Below are 20,189 nucleotides of genomic sequence, written 5' to 3' on the forward strand. Positions count from 1 at the left end.
GAGAAGACTTGACGGGGTGCTTGGTGCCGTGGGTTAGTTGTTTGGGTGGTGTTGGATTGGTTGATGGGTTGGACGCGATGATCTTGAAGGTCTCTTCCAACCTGGTTTATTCTATGTATTCTATGTATTCTATGTATAGGTCAAAGCTTTCTTTCTCAGTGGGGGAGGGAAAGCGGAGCCTTTCCTATCAACCCACCACACCAAACTAGAGGATTTATCAGTTGTCTTTACTTCAGAGAAGTTAAAAAACAGACTAAAGATTGTATTTTATTTTTTTCATTATTGGGGGTGTGGAGGTGGGAGGTGGGGAAGATGTAAGTGAAGTAATTAATTAGACCTAAATAATCTTAAAGTCAAGTGCTAGATTCCTCCTTGCTTCCCCAACCCCCCTTTTTTTTAAAACTATAGCTTTCTTCTGAAGATCAGTTATGATATTTTATATTTGCAGAATCATTTAGAAATTTGGAGAAATCAGACTATTGTTACAATTTGTAACATTACATTTCCTAAAATTTGCAACAATCAAGTGTGGCAATCATAGCATAAGTAGTGTGAGCAATCTGACAATATAAGCTTAGAGCTTGATATAGTGTCAGCAAAATAGTGCTATGCTAGCGGCATGAAACTAAAACAAAGTACTGGTAGCTGTAAACACAAAGAATTATCTTGGAATTACAGTATGCATACATCGATCAACAACTTCACATGATATTACTAGTTTAACCACCCTTTTTCAAGAAAAAATCTCCTGCTGCTATGTCAGTAGTGACAGTAGCAAATTCTGATCTAATTGAAGAGATGTGCACAGATGAAATGGAGGAGGAAATGGATAAACACTCACCTCAAGAAGACACGGCACCCGCCATTTTGGTGAACACACCGTGTTCACCAGACACCACCGCTGCCGTTTGTTCTAAGCAGAGAAAAAGCAATAAAAAGGCAGTGAAACCTGTGGTTAGTGTATTCAATCTCCTTCATTGACATCTTCCTCTAATAACAACAGCGACAGCTTGGATTCGGAAGATGAGAAGATCGACATTAAGAAATTGAGCAGTGACGACTCTGTTTTGAAGCTCATGTTAGAAGAAATTGAGCCCTTGGATGCTCACGATTACAGCATTTTTACAACCAGACCCCTTCCGCAAGCCCCAGCAGCCCCAGCACTGGTAGCCCCAACAATGGTAGCCCCAACAATGGCAGCGCCAACAGCGGCTCCAGCTACAGCGCCCTCTTTGCCCTTTAGATCCCAGATGTTATCCGCAGATGATACAATTGTGATGGAGAATAAAATCAAATTAAGAGGGGTCGATAGTATAAGGGATCGGGAGGGGGAAGGAGGGGGAAGTGATCTGATGCTTCGGTGGAAAGATATTGTGAGAGAGGCAGTAATAGATGGGGAATTTATAAATTTTCCTGTGCATGCATTTCCTGTGGTATTACAACATCGACATAGAATGTGGCAATCTCTAGACTGGAAAATGTTAAAAGAAGCTAAACAAGCCATAATAACCTATGGGTTAAAGTCAGCATACATAACGGCTGTAATTGATCATTTGTTTTCAGTGCAACTGTTAACCCCATATGACATAGGTATGATGGTAAATACTCTGTTAATACCACATCAGCGGTTGCAATTTTTTGATAGATGGCAAACCGCTTGCAATGCCATGGAGGCAATGCCCCGGCAGCCAGGGGATCCTTTACATGGTGTCAGTACTCATCAACTCATTGGGTCAAGACCTTTTGCTAGCTCAGATCAGCAAACACAGTTTCCTGATGAGGTTTTACAATTAAGTCAGACTTTAGTGATCAAAGCATGGGCAGGAATTCACAATGACAAATATGGTCCTGCGTTTGTTGCCATTCAACAGGCTCCTACAGAGCCATTTGGTTCCTTTGTGGGTAGGCTGCACATGGCATTAAATACCGATCCAGATTTGAATCACTATATGAAGGTAAAAATGCTGAATGTTCTGGCATTTGCCAATGCTAACAAAAAAGATAAACAGGTTCTGAGCATTTTACCGAGAGGGGCCACTACTGCACAAATGCTGGACATGACAGAATGAGCAACCAAACAACAAAAGGCAGCATGTAGCCACTGCCGTAGAAGCAGATGTGAAACCACTAATACAACAAACAAAAGAAATCAATACTGGGAGTCAGTACAGAGTTCGGGATGGCAACGAAATTAAGCCAGATTGCTACATCTTCCATTACAATGTGGAGATTAGTTAAAGATTCCTTAATGCAACTAGAAGAAGATTGTAAGGCCACTTCAACAGTAATTAACAGCAATTTTCTAAGCCCGCCTGCAACCTTGGAGCTGCAGACGCTACACCTAACAGCAACAGCAACCGCTCCTTCCACATCCTTTCCTCCCCGCCTTCTGTGGCTGTGATGGCTTTCTTGAGCCATCCAACTGCTCTCCCCCTGCCCCTTTTCCCCCCCCACTCTGTACCTATGGTGGCCTTGCTAGCCAGCCACCTTCCCCCCCTCCTTCTCTTTTCTGATAAAACTCTAGTTTGTGAAGTTGTGTTCTCATTTAAAGCAATTTCATTATTTGTGATTGTAATGTGTTTTAAAGATTTATTAAGCTTTACTAGTAAGCATAATGAATAGTAAGTATTTGGTATTTATAGTTATTTAGTATATAATGATTATGGTGAGGTATAAATATTTAGTAATGAGTTCAAATTTTGGGTTTGTTTGGGTTTTTTTACACATTTAAATTCTAAGTTTTTCTTTTGGTTTGAACCTTCTTGGTTTTGGTTTTTGTGCATGCCTAGGCATTTCAAAGGACCTCCATGTAATATAGTTAAGGACTGTAGCAAATAGGTTTTCATTTTTAGAAGCATTCTTTAGTTAATGTAACATCTTTTTTATTTCCTTTACAGACATTTATTTGATAATTTAATTTTAACATAGTTCTTTAAGTTTTTAAGGATTTTTGGTATTAGCATGAGTTAAGAGTTTGATATAGGTATATTATAGAATTTTTTTTAATCTTTTTTTTTATTCATAATATCTTTAAGATAAGGCTTATATAAAAACACATAAATAAATAAATATGTGTATATATATATATCTCTAAAGAGCATGTATCTTTTATAACTAAGGTTTTAGTGATACCAGAAAGAAATAGCTAACCCATGTCAACACCTGGAAACACCAATTTTGCAACACAGTACTGCAATCATCTCAACAAACAACATCACAAGAATCAAGAAGATGAAAAATTAGCATTTCCCATAAAGTTCAAAATCAGCAGAACTACCTATCATCGATCACAGTAACTGTTACAATAACCTGAGATCAAAAGCATCAGTTCAGATGTTTTTTGGTACATTCTTCTGATTAGGACTGAATATTATGATTGTTTAGTTGTTGTGTGATTAGAGAAGATGTTCACATGGATTTATATGTTAACTCACCAGTTTGTTATAATTTTAAATAGTTAAAGTCAAAATTAATTAGAACACAAACTACATTTTAGTTTATAAAAAACAAAAAAGGGGGAATTCAGGTATGTCACCAAAAAAAAAAAATATGGTTAAAGCATATTATGTTCTCAAATTGTCATTTTATATGTGGTTTCAAACGTGACCTCACAAAACTTATAGAAGATATAAGAATTCTGGAAGTTTTAGCTAGGAGAAACTTGAAAGAAGAACAAACAACATTAGGCTGAAGTCATTATCAATAGGACTCAATACCTTTCCTTATCAAAAACAAAGCATCAAAAAAGATCAGTATTATTAGGATGAGAAAAATATATTTTTATGTTATGTTCAATTTTATATTGGGCAAATCAATGAATATTCAGGATGTCATTTTTAACCCAGCAATGGAGCCTTTTCACTCTTGCTGTTTGCCTGCAAGTATTTTCTTTATCTGTGGAGCTAGTGCCTGACCAGATCTACCTTTACAGATTAAGGAAACTCTCGCTAGCATTAAACAATTTGTGATTTTTGACCACCTTAGGAAAATAAAGATGTAACATATCTTTAAATCAGATTGTAAAAGACAGTGCTGAAGATTAGGTTTGTTGTGTTTGTAGACCTTTTTTGCATCTTAATCCTTCTGTGCAATGTGTTCAGGCCTGTGGTGGTGAGAGAAAGTTCAGTTCTCCGCCCCCCCACAAGGAAACCACAGCTAACTCAGTCAGAGGAGTAGAAATGGATAAGAGCTATATTTACAAGCAGGATAAAATGCAGATGGGTATATACGTAACATACAGTATTTACAATATATACAGAAATATACAGCAAAGAACGTAATGTAGAACAAAACTCCCTCCAGCCAGGAGGGTCTCCCCACCGTACTCCCTCTCTCCCCCTACCTCCCTTTTTTTTTCCCAAAAAGGTTTAGAGAGAGAGAAAAGGTAATTATTAAGGAGGAAATTCTGTTAGCTCAAAGTGTATGCAAGAATTAGTTTCTTATCTTTTAGTTCAAGGTTAACTCAGACCCACACAGCTGTTGCTCAGAGACAGACTGAAACAGACAGGCTGAAAAAGACAGACAGACTGAGACTCAAACTGAACTAAAACTTAAAGTTGCATTCTACCAATCTACCAATGAAATTAGTTTAGAATATCTTGTTTTCATTTTACACCAAAACATTCAGCCAGAGTGTTCTAGCAACTGTCCCTTTCTTAAAGGCACAGCCTAAAATGGTCACAAGGCCTAATCAAGTCTTCTTTGTTAATAAGAGGAGGAAAATGTAAAAATTGGAACTGCTAAGATCTAAGTTCTTCTTTAAGAGATCGTGCAGGTGGCAAAGGAGTGAGTTCAAAGCTGTAAGATGAGACTTTCTGTCTGAAGAAAACAACAGTTCTTCTGTGTTCTGACATTGTAAGACAAGTGGAAAGGAATGTGTGCTTGTTACCAGAGGGTTTGTTGTCTTTGACCACGTATTATGCCAGTTCTGTTAGAATGTTCTAATTAGCACAACCCAAGCATTGTGTCTTGTATGGGTTACATCAGTCTGTTAGACACAATGCGCTACAGAACTTTTGCTTTTGCTATATAGTTAGTTTTTACTTGCTTGCTTCTGTGTATGCAAATAATTTGACAATATAAGGATGTATTTTATATGGGATGGGAACAACTCCCATGACCAGATTGCTCACAAAAACAAAAAGAGGGATTTGTGGCAATCATAGCAATAAGTAGTGTGAGCAATCTAACGATATAAGCTTAGAGCTTGATATAGTGTCAGCAAAATAGTGCTATGCTAGCAGCATGTAAATAAAGCAAATTACTGGTAGCTGTAAATACAAAGAATTATCTTGGAATAAAAGGATGCATACACCTATCAGCTTCACATGATATTAGTAGTTTAACCAATATATAACAGTAGGGCATGTGGACAATTGAGGGGAACCAATGCAGTTATGCTAACCATGCTCTGTGAGTCTGTGTGTCTATATAAGCTGTAGAGGTTCCTTAAGTAAACTGAAAAATACTTCGATTATATTGGTCGTCTGTATTGATTCCTAGCACCATCGTCAAAATAAAGTTGTGTTTAGTTAACATGTAAGCAATGTAAAAATAATTCTAATAATTGCATCTATGATTTTTAAAATGTATGAATTTGCTTTACCCTCAAGGTAAGAGCATATATATTTTCACATTAAACTCTACTTTTTAATGCCTGCTGGATTCTCTATTTTATCAACCTTGTTATTCTTACTAGAAATGTGATTTAGGAGATCATGACCAACATATATGGAATCAGAACTCATCAATGGCTCACACATTGAATTTTATATAGTCAAATATGATATGCTAGCAAATAATCGGTACTCATGGGAAGAAATTATTCAACAAGCAATCTGAAGTTATAAGCACTGTAACAGAAACATTCAATAATGTTATTGGTTTGGTTTGTTTTTTTGTTTTGGTGTTTAACAGACAAGAAAATTGTAGCTGGTGGCCAGGATATATAGCACAGATCCTGCTCACTATGCATGTCAAAATAGTTTCCCCTGAAAACTACCTACAAAACTAGCTCAGCAATAGGCAAACTGCTCTTTGTAATTCACTGTTAATAAAGGAAATTAAATTCAGAATATAAGTTATTTTGCAGTCAATTCATTCAAGCCCATAATTTCAAAATGTATTCAATGATTTTTATTCGTTAAAGCTATTAAAGCAAAGGAAGCAATTGCTCTGTTCTTTACTCTTTATATTAAGGAGTCCATTTTATTTGTTAATTATTTTTTTAATCCTTCCAGGTCCTTCTGCTCTCCTACTCCCACACAGGCACATTTCAGACTGAATAGCTGTTTAATTAAACAATCGTTTGGGCTTCTTCCCCACAGAATTCTTGATTTACTAGCCAATGTCTGATTAAAGCAGATGTGCAATAAGAATAGTGAAAATAAAGGAAGTCAGCGTCTACTCTTTCATCAATACTCACTATAAGTTTTTATTGCTAACATTTTGGTTTAATGTTTATGTTGGAGGACATTTCAGTACTGATGAAAGTAAGACATGACTAAATTTGTTCACCTTCACTGTGCTATACACAAAGAGTTCAAGTTTCTCTGTGAGATTCCTTCTATTTTGCCTCTGATTCTTTGCCCCTTAAGAGTAGGCTGCTGACGACTCACAGTGAGCATTTCTCCTGAACACTCTGCAGACAACATTGTGTTTGACAGATCTGGCCTTGGAGTGGGGTGCAACAGAAGAGGGAAAGCCAGTGTTTTCCAGACATTTTAGATAGGCTTCCAATACATTCAAAAATCTATCCAGAAAACATGTGTTTATGTTGTTCATCTGATATAATATTCAGTTTTCCAGATATAAAACTGTAGTAGTTCTGTAGAATGAAATTGTTCTGCTGCCATTTCATGCAGCCTACATTTCATCCAATTACAATTATTTTTACATGGGTAGAAACATGGAAGATTGACAGCTCAGTAATTTACAGAAGGTGGTGGGCAGAAAAGCACCTATTGTAAGTCATGTCAAAAGATGAATCATTCTGTAAGCTTCAACCCTGTTTATTTGTTTTTCCACTCTGTAAAAAAGTGCCATTAAAAAAAAAAAAAAAAAAGACAAAAGGAAAGCAGACCTATAAATTTACTCCTCAGTCTCATTTAAGAGATTGGAATTAATTGGGGCCTTGTCATGAATCATCTTCTAAAGATTCAAACTCAACATAATTTATACAAACTCATCTTTGGTTGGAATATGTTTGTTTGCAAAAGCTTGCAATGGATTGAAGTGAGGACAGACAATAATGTTCCAGAAACATTTTGCCAAACATAAATTGATAGATTTTCTCTGTTTCCCAACAGTTCACTATACCACACTGCCTCAATTCAATTATGTTGGTTAAAAGACACTTTTCTTGCTATAAATGCTTCTTAGTTGTGAAAATATCTGTAACTAAAACAAGATTACACATGATTGGTATTTATGGGGCAGTCTCACAGGACTGGAAATTGAATTTCAAAGACTCAGACTTTCTCTTATTTTCTAGAGGTCTTTCTGTAAAATACAAGTTGTGCTGACTGAAATAATTTACAACTGAATATTGTTCAGTAGTGCGAAGTCTAAGATCATTCCCAGAGGACACATGTCTGCATCTTGAATATCAGCACCACTACCAATTGCAAGAGCAAAGTCTTTATACAGAAAGTCAAAACAGAAGCTAACATAAAGGATTTTACTTTACCAGAGCATCAACCCAAGTGTTTGAAAATACAACACAATCAGCCAGTTATAACTGTCTCATACTTATATTCCTCCATGGTGGTTTTTTGATGCTTTGCTATTTTTGTTTTGTATTCCTCCATTATAAAATGAACTTTTATCAATGCTACAAGAGGCAAAAACTGATAATACAAAGACAAGCGAAAAATAACATCAGTTAGATTCCCTGTAATAAAGATTAGAGACAACATGGTAAACTTACTAGGTATATACAAATGTCAAATCTATCACTTAGCAACACAAAGGGTAGGAATGGAGTGCCATTCAAAAGTATAGTGAAGTATGCTGGATAATATGGTCCAAATTTTGGCATTTTGAAAGTGAAAAAGATTCAGACTAGCTCAAATAGGCCTAGAAAAACTAGGCAGATGGAGGTGGTATGTTAACATCAGTGGTGCACTTTTAAGCAGAAGATAGTGCCTGTAGAACACATGACCCAAACTCAAACATGTAAAGATTTATCATGCTCTATTTTTTCAACATAAAAGCATATACTTTACAGCTAGATAAATATTAAGTAAAAATATATATCTTTATTTAGTGAACTTTTAGGAGCATAGATTAGGTGTACATTTATGCACAGATCTGAATCAGCTGGAAGACTTGAGAAGAGGAATCTAAACTGTAGCTCTGTATACAGACTAGCTAGTTCAGGAAGGATTCCTGGGCTTTTCCCAGAATAGGAGTATGTAGACAAAATTAGCCACTGAATTGAATGATTTTTCTGCCCTGAACATTCACTGCATAAATCAACTCATCTCTGTGACAGATATTGCTAGCCAAATGCTTTTGTCTTGTTATGCTGTATGTAGGATATAAAAGTATCCAGGATACTTTCATTTGCAGTTGCCATGACCTCATTTCCAAGGACAGTTTCTCTGTATTAAAAAAAAAAAAAAAAAAATCTAATGCACAATTTAGCCCATTTAAAATTTTGGTTTATCAAATTGTAAAAAAAAAAAAAAACAAAAAAAAACCAAACCAACAAAAAAAAACCAACCACCAAACACCAGAAAAACCCACACCATACTAGAAATTAAATATATAGAGATGTGACAAAACAAGTGATTGAAGAGCCTTGACTAAACATGAGACCAGAGGAGGGCCACAGAAATTATCAGAGGTCTGGAACATCTCTGTTATGAAGAACATATGAGATAATTGGAGTTGATTATCCTGAAGAAGAAAAGGGTCTGAGGATTTCAGTAATCACAGGGGGCCTACAGGAAAGATGGAAACAGTCTTTGTAGCAGAAGTTATTGTGACAGAACCAGAAGAGATGGTTTTAAACTATAAGAGAGTAGATTTAAACTAGACATAAGGAAGAATGATTTTACTATGAGTGTGTGGTCGTTTGAGGCTGTGCCTTTAAGAACAAACACTGCTGGAACACACAGGCTAATGTTTTTGGTACTAGAATCAAAACATTCTGATATTCTAAACGAATTTCATTGGTTGATAAACAAAAATGCAGCTTTAGATTGTGAAGCAGTTGGAATTTTTTTTTTTCCTCGGTTCAGTTCGGTTTGGGAGTTGGGGGAGTTGGAGGTTTCAGCCTGTTCTCCCTGCCTGCTTCTTCTGCGAACTGCTGGAGTTGGCCTTCAGATAAGCAAAAACTAATCCAGCATGGGCTTTTGAGGCTTACTAACAACTCTTTTCCTTAGTAACTTGCCTTTCTCTCTCTCTAACCCCTTTTTGGGGAAAAAGGGAGGTAGGGGGGGGAGAGAGGGGGTTCCAAGGAGGGGATCCCTCCCTCGGGGAGGGATTTTTGTTGTGTTATTTCTCTTTGCTGTGTATTTCTGTGTATATATTGTAAATACCTGTATATATTGTGTTATATATAACCTGCTTGCCATATATGCTTGTAAATATATAGCTTGCTCTTCGACTGGGCTAGTTGTGGTTTCTTACTCTGTGGAGGAGGAAGAGCTAAGCCCTCTCTCAACCTACCACATTATTGGCGCCCAGCGTGGGGCTTGGTGACAAATTAGTTTGATTTATTGCTTGCCTGAGTCGGACGAGCAAACATGAAGGTGTTTTGGATTTTTAAGCAATTGCTTTTCTCAGTCTTCAGTGTATTGATCTACAAGTATTGCCTGGGTATGATTATCGATAAGATAGGTAAATATATAATGCAAAAATTATATTTGTGGTTTAAGTACAAGATGCAGCTCCTATATGATCGGTGCCTGGAATTCTTTTTGGTGAAAAAATACAGAAATGTTACATCGAGCACACTCCCTATTGAGATAAAAGAGTTTAAGATTCCGGTCGGTGAAAGGGTAATTTTAAGTGATGGCTGGGATCCAAAGCTGATTTTCTTGATGTGTGTAGTCCTGCTATCGGTGATGATTAATGTGTATTTGTTGGTAGCACTGTACCGGGAGAAAAAAGTGTCTAAGGCATGTTTTGTTATTAGACGGAGGACAAAGAGACGAAAACACCACCCTGGCTCTGTTTCAGGAGCATCCAGTGAGGATGATAATGGAGAATCTGTGTCAGTTAAAGATAAAGCTAAAAAGTCAATTGGCAAGGCAGCTCTGAATAGCAATGATGATGATTCTGGCAAGCAGCCAGTTGCCCCAAACATGGCGGCTCCCGTGTCCCCAGCAGCCACCATTAATGAGGCAAAGTCATTTCCTCCTTCTTCCATGGCAGGAGCGGAAGCATCCTCCAAAGCAGCTAATCTGTCTCAAAGCTTATCAGCTTCTGATAATAAGGCAGCTGGAAACCCAAACACAGCTCCAGTAAAGCAAGTAGCAGTTTTAACAACAAGGAGGGGTAAGGCTAAAGCTGATTCAGGAGCTGATGGGGAGGCACAACAGGGTTCTTCTGCTGGGGAGGAAGAGAAAATTTGTCTTAAAAATATAGCTGAGTTATTGAGATCATCAGAGGATCGAGATGCATCTCTTGGTAGGACAGCAGCTAGTGGTGGTGCTTCTCAGCTTAAAGGGATCCTTGAGAGAGTGACAGAAAGGTTGTTTGGACAACAAGTTGAGGAAGAGGAGGCAAAGGAAGAAAAGCAACAAGATGACATAACCGACTGCTCTTCACCGCGTGAGGAATTGCGAAATGTGCGCAGAGACTATCTCAGAGCAGATAAGGAGCCAGTTCTCGCTTGGCTTGGTAGATGTTATGATACAGGTGCTCCAGCTCTAATGGTTGGAGACAAGTCAGCAGCTCAGCTAGGAACTCTCTCAAAGGATAATGGAATAGATAGACATCTAGGCAAGGCTCTCGGTAAGGTTAATCTGTGGATACGCCTTCTAATGGCGGTTCTCATGAGATACCCTTCCCGAGATGATCTTCCATGGAATCCTAAGCCCTGGACTACCATAGATGAGGGAATTAAGCGTCTGAGAGAATTTGCTGTTAGAGAGATACTCTATGGTGAACATGAATCTCTGAATCCTGATGATGTTCCTGTAGGAAATGGTCTTGCTAAAAAGCTCATCAAACTTGCTCCTTCTAATTATGCAAACATTCTGGCAAGCAGAATTGTAGCAAGAAATTATGGTGGAGCTCCTCCTACAGTTGGCCAATTCACTGATCAATTGAGGCAATTGGATGATAGCATGACACGTGTTTCTTTGGTTTCAGCCATTGAAACTCTGTCTGGAAAACTGGAGAATTGCATGAAAGAGCTGAAGGCTGGATTTAAAAACAACATATCCCAATTGGCACAAAGAGATAATTCCAATTCTTCCTCCAGGTGGGTGCAGGTTTCAGCTGTGAGGAATAGACATCCTCCAAGGAGGTCATTCCAGAACAGATCAAACCAAAACAGACCACCAAGGCAATCACGTAGGACTATTTGGATTACCCTGCGTGATCAGTTTGGTGAGAACATGAACAGATGGGATGGCCAACCAATTCTAATCTTTTCAGGAGACTGAAGGAACTGCAAAGTGCCAGAACCCGAGGTAGCAATACCAGAAGGGTAGCTGTTACTTCCACAGTTCCCCAGGACAACTCTAGTAGCTCCAACAGTGGCTCCAGTTCTAACACTGCACAGTGTGCTTGTTGCACCTGTGGACATGTTCCCCATAACTAGGGGTGCCCTGCCTCTCGCCAGGGGGAGGAGAGGGGTAATAGAGATAACAGAATCTATTGGGATGTGTACATCCAGTGGCCTGGCACTTCGCAATTTCAGAAGTACAGGGCCTTGGTTGACACAGGAGCTCAGTGCACCATATTGCCATCAAATTATCAGGGATCGGAGTCCATAACTATTCTGGGAGTCACTGGTGGATCTCAAGAGTTAAGTAAGGTAGAGGTTAATATAAGTCTAACTGGTAAACAGTGGAAGAAGCATACAGTTGTGACCGGACCTGATGCACCTTGTATTTTGAGAATTGATTTTCTGAGAGAAGGGCGTTTCAAAGACCCTAAAGGTTACAAATGGGCTTTTGGAGTAGCTTCTGTAGAAGTTGATGGACAAAAACTGAAGCTGTCTGCTAGACCTGAGCTTTCTGATGAATCTGCAGTTGTGGGACAACACAAGATTCAGGACATTAAATTGCCGGTTGCTTCTCAGACTGTGCATCACAGACAATACAGAACCAACCGTGACTCTTTGTTGCCCGTTCAGAATCTGATTCGTCAGTTGGAGAGTCAGAAAGTCATCAGCAAAACTCATTCACCTTTCAACAGTCCAGTGTGGCCTGTGCAAAAGCAGAATGGAGACTGGCGTCTGACAGTGGACTACCGAGCCCTGAATGAAGTAACACCGCCTATGAGTGCAGCAGTACCAGACATGATGGAACTCCAGTATGAGCTGGAATCCAAAGAGGCCAAATGGTATGCTACCATAGACATTGCTAATGCATTCTTATCTATTCCCATAGCAGAGGAATGCAGGCCTCAGTTTGCTTTCACCTGGAGAGGAATCCAGTAGACTTTCAACAGACTGCCAATGGGCTGGATCCACAGCTCCAGCATCTGTCATGCAGTAATCCACGATGCTCTGGAGGAAGGTGGTGCTCCAGAACACATCCAGTTCATCGATGATATCATCGTCTGGGGTAAAACTGCTGAGGAAGTCTTCGAGAAAGGTAACAAAATCATGGACATTCTCCTGAATGCAGGTTTTGCCATCAAGCGAGACAAGGTGAAAGGTCCTACCACAGAGATCCAGTTTCTGGGAGTGCAGTGGCAGGACGGACGCCGACACATTCCAGTGGATGTGGTAAATAGAGTCTCTACCATGGCAAATCCCACGAACAAGCAAGAAACTCTACATTTCCTGGGGATAGTGGGATTTTGGAGACTACACATTCCTGGATACAGTCACATTGTGAAACCTCTGTATGATGTGACTCGAAAGAGAAACAGTTTCCACTGGGGACCTGAACAACAAGCAGCCTTTGACCAGATAAAGCAAGAAGTGGTACAAGCAGTGGGTCTGGGACCTGTCCGAGATGGTCCAGACATCAAGAACATTTTGTACACGGCTGCAGGTGACAATGGTCCAACCTGGTGCTTGTGGCAAAAAGCTCCAGGTGAGACACGTGGACGACCTCTTGGCTTCTGGAGTCGAGGTTACAGAGGTTCAGAGGCTAATTATACTCCAACAGAGAAAGAGATTCTAGCTGCCTATGAAGGAGTGAAAGCAGCTTCTGAAGTGATTGGAACTGAATCACAACTTCTCTTAGCTCCCAGATTGCCAGTTTTGAATTGGATGTTCAAAGGCAAGGGTTCCACACCACATCATGCCACAGATTCCACCTGGTCTAAGTGGGTGGCTCTGATAACACAGAGAGCTCGAATGGGAAATCTTGAAAGACCTGGTCTGATGAAGGTGATCTCAAGTTGGCCTGAAGATGCCAACTGCACTAAACCTCCAGAGGAGAGAATAACTCGTGCTGAGGAAGCTCCTCCTTACAATGACCTTTCAGATGATGAGAAGAAATATGTTTTGTTCACAGACAGTTCCTGTTGTCTCGTCGGGAACAAGCGAAGGTGGAAATCTGCAGTGTGGAGTCCAACATGCCGAGTTGCAGAGGCGAAGGATGGAGAAGGAGAATCCAATCAGTTTGCAGAGGTAAAAGCTGTCCAGCTAGCCCTCGACGTAGCTGAATGTGAGAGATGGCCAAAGCTTTATCTCTACACCGACTCATGGATGGTAGCCAAAGCTCTATGGGGTTGGCTAAAGAACTGGAAAAAGAATGGTTGGCAGAGGAAAGGAAAACCCATCTGGGCAGCTGAACTGTGGCAAGACATTGCTGATCGAGTTGAGAGAATTCCAGTGAAGGTGAGACACATTGATGCTCACATCCCTAAGAGCAAAGCTACTGAGGAACAGCAACACAACCATCAGGCAGATTTAGCTGCAAGAGTTTCTCAAGTAGACAAGGACTCTGAACTTGATCTCGACTGGAAACACCGAGGCGAGATATTCTTAGCTCGGTGGGCTCACGATTCGTCAGGACATCAAGGCAGAGATGCAACATACCAGTGGGCTCGTGACAGATCCATAGACATTTCCATGGATGCCATCACCCAAGTCATCCATGACTGTGACATTTGTGCTGCTATTAAGCAGGCAAAACGAATTAAGCCCTTGTGGTATGGTGACAGATGGTCCAAGTACAGGTATGGTGAAGCTTGGCAGATTGACTACATCACTCTACCACGTTCTCGTTCTGGTAAGCAATACGTGCTTACTATGGTAGAGGTGAACACTGGATGGTTGGAAACTTATGCAGTTCCACATGCAACTGCACGCAACACCATTCTCGGTCTGGAGAGACAGATCCTGTGGAGACACGGAACTCCAGAGAGGATTGAGTCAGACAATGGAACTCACTTCAAGAACAACCTTGTAAAGAGCTGGGCAAAAGAGCACGGTATTGAGTGGATTTTCCATATTCCTTACTATGCACCAGCTGCAGGGAAGATTGAACGCTACAACGGTTTGTTGAAGACCACTCTCAAAGCCATGGGAGGTGGATCTTTGAGAAACAGGGAAAAACATTTAGCACAAGCAACCTGGCTGGTGAATAGTAGAGGTTCAGTGAACCGAGCTGGACCGGCACATTCAGATCTGCTACGGAGAGTAGAAGGTGATAGAGTTCCTGTTGTTAGAGAAAAGAACCTGTTAGGTAAAACTGTTTGGGTATTTTTGCCCTCAGGAGAGGCTAAATCTGTCCGAGGGGTGGTTTCAGCAGAGGGTCCAGGTCACACTTATTGGGTAATGCAGGAGAATGGTGAGATTCAGTGTATTCCACAAAGAGATTAAACTTTAGCTGAGAGATTTTAATTTCAGACTGTTGTACACCTACATCGCGTCCAAAGGAAGAACCCCTGAGGAATCTACAGTGCACGAACCCTGAGAACCCTGAGAGCCCTGAGTCAACTGAGAGTCCCTGTTTCCCTGTTTCCCTTTTCTTCGCTTCATCTGCGGAGAGACAAACTGTTTTCCATCTTCTTGATTTTGGATTTTCTTGGACTTCTGAATCATCTACATCTGAGTATAGCCGGAATGGACTATGAACTTGACTTACAAACTGTAAAAATTGTTCTGGATTGGATGGACAGTACGAACAACCAATGAAATTGTTTAGAAAGGGGTGGACTGTGGTCGTTTGAGGCTGTGCCTTTAAGAACAAACACTGCTGGAACACACTGGCTAATGTTTTTGGTACTAGAACCAAAACATTCTGATATTCTAAACGAATTTCATTGGTTGATAAACAAAAATGCAGCTTTAGATTGTGAAGCAGTTGGAAATTTTTTTTTTCCTCAGTTTAGTTCGGTTTGGGAGTTGGGGGAGTTGGAGGTTTCAGCCTGTTCTCCCTGCCTGCTTCTTCTGCGAACTGCTGGAGTTGGCCTTCAGATAAGCAAAAACTAATCCTGCATGGGCTTTTGAAGCTTACTAACAACTCTTTTCCTTAGTAACTTGCCTTTCTCTCTCTCTAACCCCTTTTTGGAGAAAAAGGGAGGTGGGGGGGGGAGAGAGGGGGTTCCAAGGAGGGGATCCCTCCCTCGGGGAGGGATTTTTGTTGTGTTATTTCTCTTTGCTGTGTATTTCTGTGTATATATTGTAAATACCTGTATATATTGTGTTATATATAACCTGCTTGCCATATATGCTTGTAAATATGTAGCTTGCTCTTCAACTGGGCTAGTTGTGGTTTCTTACTCTGTGGAGGAGGGAGAGCTAAGCCCTCTCTCAACCTACCACAGAGTGTGGTGAAAAACTGGAAAAGGTTGCCCAAAGAGGTGGTAGGTGCCCCATCCCTATAAACCAACAATATAATGGGTATATGAGCAAGGTCTCATTCACTGGCCAGAAAAACAAAGGGGAAGTGCTTACACCAGTCAGCACATCTTGTATTTGTTTTGTATGAACTGATATTTATGAAGCACAAGTCCACTCACTGTTTGCAGGGTACTTAACTTAAAAACTGACAGATTAATTATATTCTCCTTAATTTCCTTCGGAAATGAAATGTCACTGATTTTTGTTTGCCTGAACAGTCTGTGCAGTAAATGATTCATTTTTGCATCAAAGAATTCATTTTTGCATCGAACAGATCACTGGTACAAATTGCCACTGTATCACTGGATACAGATTTGCAGTTTTGCATAAAAATTATGCATCTCAGCAGAAACAAAAATGTGGACTTTATTGGAGGCTGTTATCCCAGAAAAATGATTGTCCATGAGTAGAATTGAGCTCAAAAATATGGGAAAAAGCTAATCTATAGCTGCCATCCAACTCTTAACAAAGCCATTCGGGGCACATGTGATGATTGACAAAGAGAGCATATTAGGGTGAAATACCATACCAGGAAGTACCGCATTTTATTCATCCTCAGATATGTATCTCTTTGGGGGGGGGGAAAAAAAAACCAACCAGTTTGATTTGTATGAAGATGTATTAATGTGTTATTATAGGTCCATAAATGAGTCTTCACACCACTTTATAATGCGTGTTTCTACAACATGCAGTCTGCATGCTATGCAACTTCCGAAGAAATCAGTTTTAAGGAACATTATCTTATGTCTTCCCATGATGAAGATACAAGCAAATGGAGAATCCAAATGCATACTATTACCATAAGGAAAAGTGTGCAAGAACAAGAGTGTACACCAGCTTTGTCCACTGATTCTTGCATTAACTCTCATTGCTATTTTAAAAGCTACATGAAAATATCACAACTTGCATGGTTAGCTTGCAGTCATTCACAATTTTCCTTAAAGCCTTTTACATCTCATTGGAACAGAACTTTCTCTTACTCCTGCAAACCCACTAGTGAACTGAAAGGCTGAGATGTAGCTCAATACTTCCCACCAGATTCAAGACAGCAATAGATACCTTAACTATTATCTGCTCTTGGATTAATAATGCATATGAAGAAGCTGTTACTTGGCCTGAAGAGTAGTCAATTCACCCTGCTTTTTTCACAAAGAGTAAAGGGAGGGAGAGAAGGAGCTGAAAATATTAACAACACATGTTTCTACTCTGTACAGTATAGCACAAGAATGGACTCACTGAGTGAATTAGTGGATAGACCTACATATGACTGCAGTTCAATTTTAAGCGTGTACTAAGCTGCACATGTAGGACCAGTTTATTGTTCTGTAGTCATAACAGGAGCGAGAAATGATAGAAGAAAGGGGCTTAGGAGGGTTGTTGTTGAGAATGCAGGGATGGGCCAACACAAAGGAAATATTAAACTTGAATGGAAGCAGTGGGATACAAAAGCCTTGAGCAGTGTTAACTCTAACAGCACAGTATGCGTATTAACATCATGAAATATTTGTTTTCAGATTTTAGCCCATCAAAATATTTGGAGATTCCCTTTAAGGAAGGATCCTTAGTATTTAATCACTTTCATAATCACTCCCAAAGCATGAAAATATCTCTAGCCCAGATTCTCCACATTTTCTTTAAATGCAAAATAGCTCCAAAAGCAAAATTGATAGAGTTGCTTTCATCCTCTTCACAAAAAGGATGAATAGGTAGGGATGCCACTTTCATGCCATTTTTCTACTATTGCACATGATAAAAACCAACAATGATGAACAATATCAATGGATATAAAGGGATTTGTGCAGGTAAAAAAGATCATGTGACTTCTGTAATCTCTGTATCTCCCTTGAAGCATATTTCATTTTAAACTCATGTTCTAATATTCCCTCATATCTTATTTTAAATCCTGCAGAGCATATACATCATGCACTTTTATCTTCTACTTATTCACACAAACATATGCTTCTTTACATTTTGGCAGTTCTTCAAATAGGATCATTTGAAAAAGACTTAGAGTTAATGACTTTAACCTTCCAAAACAAGATACACTGCCTCTTCAAAATTTGAAACACTTTGTCTAGCACTGACAACCACTTCTGTTAACCAGACCAATCACTTTTACAGATAATTCTTTTTTAATTAAAAAGAGAAAAATCCCTCCAAAACTGCCATACATATCTGGAGCATAAAAGGATATCGTTATTCTTAACAAAAATTCTTCCATATGTATAAAATGCAGCAGCTTATAGCAGCTTTTATCCTTACTTTCAACCTCAATTCTTTCCAATACATTGCTATCAACCCACAGAGAAAATGAGCAACACTAAAAATAGCTCAAACAAATTCTGAAAGGCTTTTAAACAGAAAAAAAGTTTTATAAGATAAATATCTCTAAACTACAGGAACAAGCAAAATTCTCAAATAACTTAAACAAGACTGATGGATGAAACAAATATGAAAAATCTTTCCTGTACTGCACTAATGGATGGTGGTTGGGAATCAAGAGTTAGCATAGCCCTTAGCATGAAAACTGGAAGCAGAACACTTGCATCAAGGAACAGAATTTTAATTTTGAGTTAGTAAAAAAATGAAAAATAAATTGAGATAGACATACTAGGCAATACCTCTGTTTCAAGAAATCTATTGAAAAGACCTTCTCCAAAAGATTTGTAATTCGCAAGAATTTGTCATTCTGCTTAAAATACAAAGAAGTTGATACTTAAGATCTACTGATCGGGGTGGGAAAAAGAGAGAGAGGAAAAATCTTATTAGGACTAGTGAAGAACCAAGACAAGACACTATTTCTCATTAGGTGAGTGGTCACTGATTTTTAAATTGATGACCTGAGCTCCTTATCTTCCATAAACAGCAATGCAATGATGGCTACCCTACTGCTTGAGTGTAGGAAGGCTCTACAAGACTCTGAACTTCAGTTACAACATTGTATCATGGTATCACTAAGGTCGGAAGAGACCTCAAAGATCATCAAGTCCAACCTGTCACCACAGACCTCATGACTAGACCATGGCACCAAGTGCCACATCCAATCCCCTCTTGGTGACTCCACCACCTCCCTGGGCAGCCCATTCCAATGGCAAACGACGCTCTCAGTGAAGAACTTTGTCCTCACCTCAAACTTAAACTTCCCCTGGCACATCTTGAGACTGTGTCCTCTCGTTCTGGTGCTGGTTGCCTGAGAGAAGAGACCAGCTCCCTCCTGGCTACAACCTCCCTTCAGGTAGTTGTAGAGAGCAATGAGGTCTCCCCTGAGCCTCCTCTTCTCCAGGCTAAACAATCCCAGTTCCCTCAGCCTCTCCTTGTAGGGCTTGTGCTCAAGGCCTCTCACCAGCCTTGTTGCCCTTCTCTGGACATTTTCAAGTGTCTCAATGTCCTTCTTAAACTGAGTGCAACACTACAGGTTTGGAGTAGAGTGGATGGATAGCTGTCCAGTAAAAAATGAACTGGGGGTGTTCATTGACAGTTGGCTGAACATGAGCAAGCACTGTGCGCAGGTAGCCAAGAAGGCCAACAGCATCCTGGCCTGTATCAGGAATATTGTGGCTAGCAGCACTAGGAAGTGCTCTACTGGTGAGATTGTACCTCAAGTACTGTATTCAGCCTTGGGACTATCACTGCAAGAAGGACACTGAGTTGCTGTACTGTGTCCAGAGAAGGACAACAAAGTTGCTGAAGGGTCTGCAAAAAAGGTCTTATGAGGAGCAACTGAGAGAACTGGAGTTGTTAGCCTGGAATAAAGGAGGCTGAAGGCAGACTTTCTCTACAACTACCTGAAAGGAGTTTGTAGCAAGGTGGCCGTTGGTCTCTCTTCTCCCTAGTAACAAGAGAGAAAATGGCCTCAAGTTGCACTAGAGCATGTTTACGATGGATATTAGAAGAAATTTCTTGACTGAAAGAGTTATCAAATATCGCTTCCCTGGTCCAGGGGAGATGAATGTAGTTGTAGACCTTTTATAATGAGATGCCATTGGGTGACAAATGAAGGCATGAATCCCATTGTCATATAGCAATGAGATTCCAGAAATGCAGAGAGCAGAGAATCTCAGAAGTCCTCCCACAAGTCCTTTATGGCATGTTGCAGAACCCCTAGCATTACAGATTCCCTGTCAACGATGGAGAATAGAATCAATACGAACAACCAATATGATCTAGTATTGTTCGTTTATTAAGAGAACCTCTACAGCTT

This window comes from Dryobates pubescens, chromosome Z (genome assembly GCF_014839835.1).
Source record: "Dryobates pubescens isolate bDryPub1 chromosome Z, bDryPub1.pri, whole genome shotgun sequence".
NCBI classification, from domain to species: domain Eukaryota; kingdom Metazoa; phylum Chordata; class Aves; order Piciformes; family Picidae; genus Dryobates; species Dryobates pubescens.